The sequence below is a fragment of the Lactuca serriola genome, chromosome 3 (assembly GCF_051521515.1).
Source record: "Lactuca serriola cultivar US96UC23 chromosome 3, Lser_US96UC23_V15, whole genome shotgun sequence".
Classification (NCBI taxonomy): Eukaryota; Viridiplantae; Streptophyta; class Magnoliopsida; order Asterales; family Asteraceae; genus Lactuca; species Lactuca serriola.
Window position 1 is genome coordinate 273713848 of NC_136410.1, and position 10176 is coordinate 273724023.

A 10176-nucleotide genomic window follows, 5' to 3' on the forward strand; every position below is an offset into this window, starting at 1 on the left:
TGTGATGCTCGTTTTAAAATGCTATATTTTATATTTCACAAATGAATTTCCATATAATTGTTGTTAAAAGCATGAATCTTAAAGCATTAAAATTTTCTTGATATAACTCCCCGTAGATACGAAAAGTACAACTAGGAACAGAGCGAATATGAATAGGAATGCGAATGCGAATACGAATACGAATACGAATACGAATAGTAATATAAATAGAAATAGGAATACGAATACGAATACGAATACGAATACGAATACGGATACGAATACGAATGCGAATGCAAATATGAATACGAATAGGAATAGAAATTGTCACACCCCAAAACCGAGAACGGTGGAAACGTTCTGGGACGGAGGACGTCATGTATAATATCCACGACAATGTAAAGTAGTAAACAAGCAACAACATCATCCATTGCATTAATAAAATAATTATTATACAATTGTATTCTGTCAAATTTTGATAAACACTAAAGCATAAATCAAAATGAAAGATAAGTCTTGAACAAGCTCCATCTTCCTTTCTCCTTGCATCGGTACCTGTCTACTGATGACCTGAGAATACAAGTTATTTTGAAAGAGTTTATCGGCATTAAGCTGGTGAGTTCATAAGTGTTTTAGTGTCGGTGTTTGTTATTAAAAACGTTTGAACCTGTCGAAAGTATAAGTTGTAAAATATATGTAAGTGTTTGTAAAAGTTTGAATCTTTCAGAAAAACCTATATTTTCTATTAAAGTAGCCTTCTACCAAGGCTTAACTGTTTTGTATGCTCGTTTGATGTAAAAGTGTGTAATTTCCCAAGTGTAACTATCTTTTAACAAAATATAGTTTGTACATTAAAGTTTAAGTGAGGTTATCACTAAAAATGTAATGGGTAAATCATTGTAGTACTGTAGTTTTGTATATAGGAACTACTGCTGTACTAACTACCTTAAACCGGATTTATATTATGGTATAATGTGATAATTGCACCATACTATCGACTGATAACAACGACATAAAGAACGGTCGTAATAACAGAATGACGTTTGGCACCCGCAGACCTGCAGGTCCGGCTGTAGCTAGCAGCAAGGTGTAGGATTGTCAATCCAGTATAGATCTATACGTAAACTCACGCTCTCCCTCCAAGAGAATTCTGGCTACAACTCGAGCCATGGCATTTAAGGCATGCTCCGATACAGTGGATCACAATTGTTAACGTATTAATGTAAGGGTAATGTTTCTCGTTCTAGTATAGTTGTATATGTAATGTACAGTAATGTTCTAGAAAGTATTGACTCATGAATGAACTGACTCATTGTATGATATCGCATTCTAGTAACGGTTCTAGTATCTTCCTAAACTACCCATATGGTAGTTTACTAGCAGTCTAACTGGTACGTATGGTCATGGATGTATACCCTTGCTAACCAAGGGCATGGGATGATATGGAAAGACCTTTTATGACTATATATGTACACATGATATATAACTAATATTTAAACGACTTTCGGACGAATACCCAATATCCCACCAGACCACATCTCAAGGCGCGAAAAGGAAATAGGGTGGATAGCCTTCCTAAGTCTTTTAAACATTTCTTATATAACTATACATATAGAGGCATGCAATTTATAATATAAAAGCATAAATAAATTTTGTAAGATAGTTGAAACATAAATATTATTTTAAGAAAAGATCGACTTGATGTCGATCTATAAAACAATTTGAAGGCATAAGTATGATAAAACAATTTTGAGTATAAGGAAACATTTGTTTGAAACACAGTTGTAAATAAGTTTGAAAGGTAATGTACCGAGTAAGATGTACAGTGTAATAAGTAGTTTAAAACATATAAAATGTTTATAAAAATCATTTGAAGGAAACTGTTTGGTAAAACGGCTAATGAGTAGCCAAATCTTTTTAATGCTGTATATTAATCACATGTGATTGATGTAACAACTAGCGTAATTCTACTCATTAATCGCATGTGATTGATATAATACTAGCATGATTCTACTTGTATCCCCCCCCCCATAAAACATTTAAAAGTAGTTTAAAACATTAGTTAAGGGGTATGAACTCACTTGATTGATTGAAGAAAGCAAGATGGAAAACCGGGCAGAGTTTCGTCTTGGGAAACGGATTTTTCTCGGGATTCTCGGGAATCTCAGAAGTAAAATCGACCTTCGGGACTTGAGCAAAATGACCAGGGCTTCGGGTTTGAACGGGCACGGAAAACGAGGCAAAACATAAGAGAAAAGAGAAGAAATGGGCAAGTTTTTCGGAAACCCTCGCATCCCTTTTATAGGGGTGCTGAACCGCCTCGGTACGCTGGGCGTACGGGGGTACGTAGTGCGTACTGGGACGTCATCGCTTACGCACTTCGGATGGGACGGATCGGATGGGGCGGGTCGGATGCTTCGCATAGGGGCGACGTGGACGGTTCGGTGCCCTTGATTCGAGTACGCGGGGTGTACGAGGGTACGCAGGGCGTACTCCGGTCCTATCTGCTGACTCCCCTTCGGATATTACCAAGAGTTTTTATTTATTTTTATATTTATTTTAAATAAACTTCTAAAATTCATATCTCCTTCATACGAACTCCGTTTTCGACGTTCTTTATATCCACGCGTAGGTGAGACTAAGATCTACAACTTTCGTTTAGATTCCGTTGGCAAATTGTGAAATTATTTTTATTATTTATTTATTAAAATGACGTGATTAAGGAATTTCTTCAAAAATTCATAACTTCTTTATCCGACGTCCGTTTTCGTCAGACTTTTTACCGTTGCGCTAGTATTGTTGAGCCCTTCGATTCTCATTTAGATTGTGTCGGCTAAAAGTCTCTCGATCTCTATTTCGAGTTTTTAGTTGTCTACTGTTATATCTGTAACTTAAATAAATCACAACTTCCTCATACGAAGTCAGATTTGGACGTTCTTATTATGTACGTTTACGGTTTAATGATATCTAAAACTTTTATTTAGATACCTAAGGCTAAAAGCTATTGTATTGAAACTTCGTATTTTACGTCTATCAGTATTGCCGGTTTTGCCGAGAATCTTCGGTTGGTCATAACTTCTTCGTTATAACTCGGATTTTTGGGTTCTTTATATGTATGAAAACCTTGATACGATTCCAACTACTTTATTTAACCCAATTAAGATTTTAGGAAAGTTATATTTTGACCTAGATTTGATTGGTTTTACATTACATTGTCTCAAAATATCGGGTTGTCACAAAAATAGAAATAGGAATACGAATGCAAATACGAATACAAATACGAATGCGAATGCGGATGCGAATATGATTATGAATAGGAATAGGAATAGAAATAGAAATAGGAATAGGAATGCGAATGCGAATGTGCATCCAAATGCGAATACAAATAGGAATACGAATACGAATACGAATACGAATACGAATACGAATGCGAATGCGAATACGAATTCGCATAGGAATAGAAATAGAAATAAGAATAGGAATACAAATACGAATACGAATACGAATACGAATACGAATACGAATACAAATACGAATACGAATACGAATACGAATACGAATACGAATACGAATACGAATACGAATACGAATAGGAATAGGAATAGGAATAGGAATGTGAATGTGAATACGAATACGAATACGAATACAGTACTAATACGAATGCGAATAGGGAAAGGATTACGAATACGAAAGTACGTCTTTAGATATAATCGAATGTAGGATAACTGGCATAACTGAACTGTTCTTAAGTAGACCATGCAACTGATGGATAACTAAACTTCACTTTAGGAAAATAAAGGTTTTTCCTGGGATAACAAACTGTATACAATTAGACCGTGTAATAAACGAATAACTCAATTAAACTTGTAAGAAAATATGGGATTTTCTTGGATAACAAAATTTTTCAGAAAACCAAATGAAAGTTGTACATTTTTAGAAAACAAACCTCTTATGAACTCACCAGCTTTATGCTGATTTTCAAACTGCTTGTATTCTCAGGTCCATATTAGACAGGTACCCATCGATCCTTTTTGGCGAAGACGGAGTACGTAGAAGACACATCTTTACTTTTGTTCATATGATCTATATGTATGACACTTGTAACACGTTGATTTCAAACAAATGTAATAACTTTATGTAATGTATTGTTTTGTGTTTACTATCCATACTATGTACATTGGTTGCGATATACATGATGTCCTCCACCTCGGAACGTTTCCGCCTTAGGTTTCGGGGTGTGACAGATTGGTATCAGAGCCCTTGTTTATAGTGAACTAGTATACCAAACCTTACATGGTTTAAGACTATAAACTCTAAGGTGCCTAAGTGCTCTGAACTAAAAGTATACCTTAAAATATAAGTATTTCCAAAAGTATACAAATATACCTAACCATCGAAATCCATAACTACAAGTAGAACGAAAAATAAGTAATTGGGTGTTGTACGCTGCGGTTAAACCTGGGCAGTTATGTAGTCATGTCTAGGATCAATATAGCCTGGCCAACTATATTCATCCGAGACATGGCCAACATGTGCTTGGGAGTGACTATGGTATGTAGCATGCCTAAAACTTACCTAATACCCAAACAACGAGCCGTCGTCACGACGAATCATGAAATACTATGGGAGTATTTCTCGAGCCAAATCTGTTATAGAAATTTTCATTACAGCGTTGTTCCTCAAACATTCCTTTAGCGGTAGTTTATCTGTTTTGATAATTCATTCTAGCTTTATCGCTTAATAGAATTCTATGTCTGTCATAAAGAGATATCCCTTGTTTCATATCTCTTGATTCAATACAGAGGACTTACCATCCTCTCTTTCCTGATCTTTTTAAATCAAGATGTCTCCAAAGAAAGGACCTAGCCCAAAGAACAACAATGCTTCGCCGCCATACTCTCCTCCATTCGACAAATTTCAGAGAGCTAGCTACTTCTCATAGATAGAAGTTTGAAGTATTCATTGGCATGGATTGATTAAATTTCAATCGTGCTGATATCCTTTGTTCCGAAAAATCTATCCATCTCAACCTTCCCCGTGGTCAAACTCTTATAATCTACGGCAATAAACTTAGTTTCAGTCGTTGCATCATTTCGTACATCAAAGCTCAAAAGGCTTCTCCGAAGGGAGTGCCATAAATTCTTAGTCTGTGTGACCATCGAGAAACAGGAAGTTGCATCCCCGAAATCTACAATTTTCCTGATGTCTTTCCGAAGAGCTCCCGGAAATTTCTCCCGAACACCAAGTAGAGTTTCAAATCGATCTAATTCCAGGAGCAAACCGTGTAGCCAAATCTCCATATCAATAGGCTCCAGCAGAAATGCAGGAGTTCAACTATGAGTTCATAGGAATGATGTTTCCAAAACAGCATTTAGGACTTGATATAGTCACTACGAAGATGTAGTGATGCCCTTCGGTCTAACTATTTTCTTTGGCCATGTAGTAATCAAAGAAGGCATGTTACCTTCTGAAACGCGTATCCTAAGGTACATAGAACATTTCGAAATCCTCATTAGGATCGATCCCGTAGCCTACAAACTCCGACTACCCTCAGAACTTAGCAGCATCCATCTGTTATTTCACGTCTCTGTCCTTAAGAAGTGCCTACCCGATGAAACCCTAGTAATCCCTTGATGAGACCGAAATCAATGAAAGCTTGAACCTCATGGTAGAACCAATCGAAATCATAAATCGAGAGATTTAAACGTATGAAACAAAGTCGTATCCCGATAAGTGAAGTATCTGAATTCACTTGGGAGCGTGAAGACCCGATGAAATAGAAGTATTCGTATCTCTTTCCATATCCTTGAATCATATTTAAAGTTTGAATTTCGGGACGAAATTCCCTCTAACGGGGGGATAACGTGACAACCCGAAGTTCGTTCCGTCGTCGTAACCCGTTCCGTCAGTAAAAATTCGTCGTCTTGAATTGTTTCCGTTCGTTTCTAAATTAAGTCATTAATTTTGAGTTGGTTATTATGAATTAATAGTTGTCCAAACACATTAGAAACTCATGAAAATTCCCCAAATTATTATTTGGAAAAATTTTAGTTTTATTCCGTCAAGTTATAAAACAATTAAATCGGGTGCGACCAGAAGCCTCACTTAACATCAGTATTGGGTAGAATTCCACCGTGTCCCAAACTTTAAGCATATATAAAGTTGAGAGAGCCTCATTTGAAGCCTTTTCGACTCTCTCTACTCTGTCTCTACTTTCTCTCTCTAAAACTCGAAATGAGCCAAAATCACCCAAATCAAGCTTCAAATCATGAAGGTAACTATCCTAGCTCCTAGTATAACACCTTTAACCTTCAAATTCGTGATTTATATGAGAAATAGGACCATAAACATGTGTTTACGGCCCTGGAACATCCTTAGGCCGTGAACACATGTAAATGGGGTTTTAGAGCCATAAAACCCTTCCAAACCTCATTTGGAGCTTAGATATGACTTAAGGAATCATTTGCATGGACTTAGAACAGCTTGAACTCTTCATTTAGGATGTAAACATGAGTTTACGGTCTAAGCATATGGTTGGACTGTAAACAGTTATCCATGGGGAGTATACTCAATTTAATGTGTTAAGATGCCACTTAAACACACCATAAGCCTTGGAATATAGTCTAGAAGCAACCACAATCAAGATAAGGGCCTTAAACATGCTAAAACAACCCCCATAGGAGCTTACATCCGTAAACCCCCAAGAATGGGTTCTTAGGCCGTAAGCTCCTAAGACTTAGTCAAATGGTGCCTTAAACTCATCCCAAGGCTTGTATTATGACTTAGAAACACTTGTAATGACCTAGGACCACCAAAACATCAAAGGAAGGTGTGTGGGGGAGTTTAAAGCCATAAACTCTTACTTTACTACCGTAAACTCCATTAAATGGTCCATATGTGAGTTTAATCCATTCCTTTACCCTAGATTTGATCCTAGCCAAATTTACCAAGTGATATAAGACCATTTAGCACCATAGAACACCTCAGCAAGAGTTTATGGCCGTAAAAACATGGGGAGTGGGTCATTAGGGCCGTAAACCCTCTTATGAGTTTACTCTTGAAGAGTAAACTCCATATCCAAGCTGTATACGTCCATAGATGTCACTCGGGTCACTCCTAACACTTGAAGAGTAAACTCCATATCCAAGCTGTATACGTCCATATCCCTCTTATGAGTTTACTCGGAGTGTATATTCTCAATTAAATAGTTGTTCAAAGCCTAATTAGATACAAATGTGTATCTTTTCATATTACATAGGAACCTCGCACACGTTCAAGCCCTGAACTAACGTTCAGGATCCAATCTGACACATTCCTCAACCGGTGAGTTCATACCACTATCCTTTTTCAATGTTTTTCAATGTTTTCAGGGGGGGATACAAGCAAAAGTACAAGGAAATCTAGTACTCAAAATGATGATTTTACTTGATCCATCTCATATTCCGTATGCTTTTAACACAAAAAACTGTATTAACCAATCATTCAACTTGCAGAGTAAATCGTCATGTTATTTGTGAAGCTCGTTTTAAAATGCTATATTTTATATTTCACAAATGAATTTCCATATAATTGTTGTTAAAAGCATGAATCTTAAAGCATTAAAATGTTCTTGATATAACTCCTTGTAGATACGAAAAGTACAACTAGGAACAGAGCGAATACAAATACGAATACGAATACGAATACAAATATAAATAGAAATAGGAACACGAATGCGAATATGAATACGAATGCGAATGCGAATGCGAATACGAATAGGAATAGGAATAGGAATAGGAATAGGAATAGAAATAGAAATAGGAATAGGAATATGAATGCGAATGCGAATACGAATGCAAATATGAATACGAATACGAATAAGAATACGAATACGAATACGAATACGAATGCGAATGCGAATACGAATAGGAATAGGAATAGAAATAGAAATAGGAATAGGAATGCGAATGCGAATACGAATACAAATACGAATATAAATACGAATACAAATACGAATATGAATATGAATACGAATACAAATAGGAATAGGAATAGGAATGCGAATGCGAATACGAATATGAAAACGAATACAAATAGTAATACGAATACGAATAGGAATAGGGTTACGAATACGAAAGTACGTCTTTGGATAGAATCGAATGTAGGATAACTGGGATAACTGAACTGTTCTTAACTAGACCGTGCAACTAATGGATAACTAAACTTCACTTTAGGAAAATAAGGGTTTTTCCTGGGATAACAAACTGTACATAATCGTACCGTGTAATAAACAAATAACTCAATTAAACATGTAAGAAAATATGGGATTTTCTTGGATAACAAACTTTTTCAAAAAACCAAAGCAAACTTGCACATTTTCAGAAAACAAACCACTTATGAACTCACCAGCTTTATGCTGATTTTGAAACTGCTTGTATTCTTAGGTCCATATTAGACATGTACCCAACGATCCTTTTTAGCGAACACGGAGTACGTAGAAGAAACATCTTTACTTTTGTTCATATGTTATATATGTATGATACTTGTAAAACTTTGATTTCAAACAAATGTAATAACTTTATGTAATGTATTGTTTTGTGTTTACTATGCTTACTATGTACATTGGTTGCGATATACATGATGTCCTCTTCCAAGTTATAAAATATTGTGTTGGGTCCTAGCCTTAATATTTCATATTGGGTGTTATAATAAGGACATAAAAATCAACTAACTTGAATATGTCCCATTGTAGATGTCTAGTTTAGACATCTATGATCTTCCCAAATCTCTTGGAATTTCACTTCCTCTACCCCCTCCAATTATTCACCCTAACCAACAAGTTCAAGGTCAGTCAAGCCTTATTGGCAAGCAATATCTATGTGTGATCACATCTTGGAGATGAAGTCACAAATTGACAAGCGGAGAGAGTTGGGTGTCAAAGTCTTCAGAAATTTGGATGTTCAATCACTTTCTAAGCCACATAGTGAATTCCTTTGGGACTACTATGAAACAGACTATGACATGAGCCTTTATGATTTTATCTATTTGCTTGGTGCTGCTGAATCAGAAATGATCTGAGGAATAGTAAAGCAAATTTGATTAGAAGACCAACTTCCCAAACCTTCTATTGCCAAAGGAAGGGGCATTGGTTATGAAGTTGCCTAATTTACATGAACAATCATAAGGTTGGTGAAGTCAAAGAGTTTGAGTCTACTTCGGTTAAAGTGCACCATCTAACTCTATTAAGTTCCTATTTGAGATTCTTATGCATGATGTGACCAGATCACATTTTGATGTTTTGTAGAATTGAAGAGAGGAAGCTTAAAGGAAGTATATGTTGATTCTGATCGCGAACATGGATTTTGATCGCATGGTTCGGTGATCAAAATTGTGAGTTCTTTCTTAAGAGTTATGATATATTGCTTAGGAATAGATAACAACAAATTTTTCATATGCATTTGCATTGTAAGGATAAGATTTTCTGCAAGTTTTAAATAGAAGATAAGGTTTTATTTTATTTACTTTAAATATCCTTACAGTGGCATTTGTGAAAAAATGGTTGTTTATATGATCCCATTGATAGCAATATTGGAAAATGGATTTGATTCTTTCGGTTGTGGTAGTGTCATAATTTACCAAATAAGGAAAGATTCTCATCTCCCAAGTTTCACTTGGACCGAAACTTGGAATCATGCAACTTGTATGATGAATGAGAATTTTCATCTTTGGAAATTTAAGTCAAGTGAAAGGACTAAGGGATCGAGTACACATTCGTGTGCACTGGTCAAGCCCACCACAAAGATTGATAAGATTATTCGTCATGATTTACTAAAGTTTAGTAAATATGGTTATACTTACAAGTTTAAGTATAATTCTGAAACATTGGAAAATATTTGATGTATAGCAGAATGAATGAGAAGAATCAAATTAGGCAAAAAGGATAAAGGTTTCTCAAATCTGAAAAGATGGGAGAGTACTTTATTATCATGTTTTGTGATCATCTTATTAATTGAGATACCATATCACAATTGATCCTCTAAGGACATCTTAGTGCATTCTTATGGCTAAGAAGAGGAGTCATGAATTATGAATTGGTTAAATCAAGAAGATGAGTCATACTTCGTTCCAAAACAAGTCTTAGAGTCATACTCCAAGATTGTAACTTGAGTGATAGATCTTAAAGAAGGGTTATTAACACTACTCAAATGTAAGAGTAAA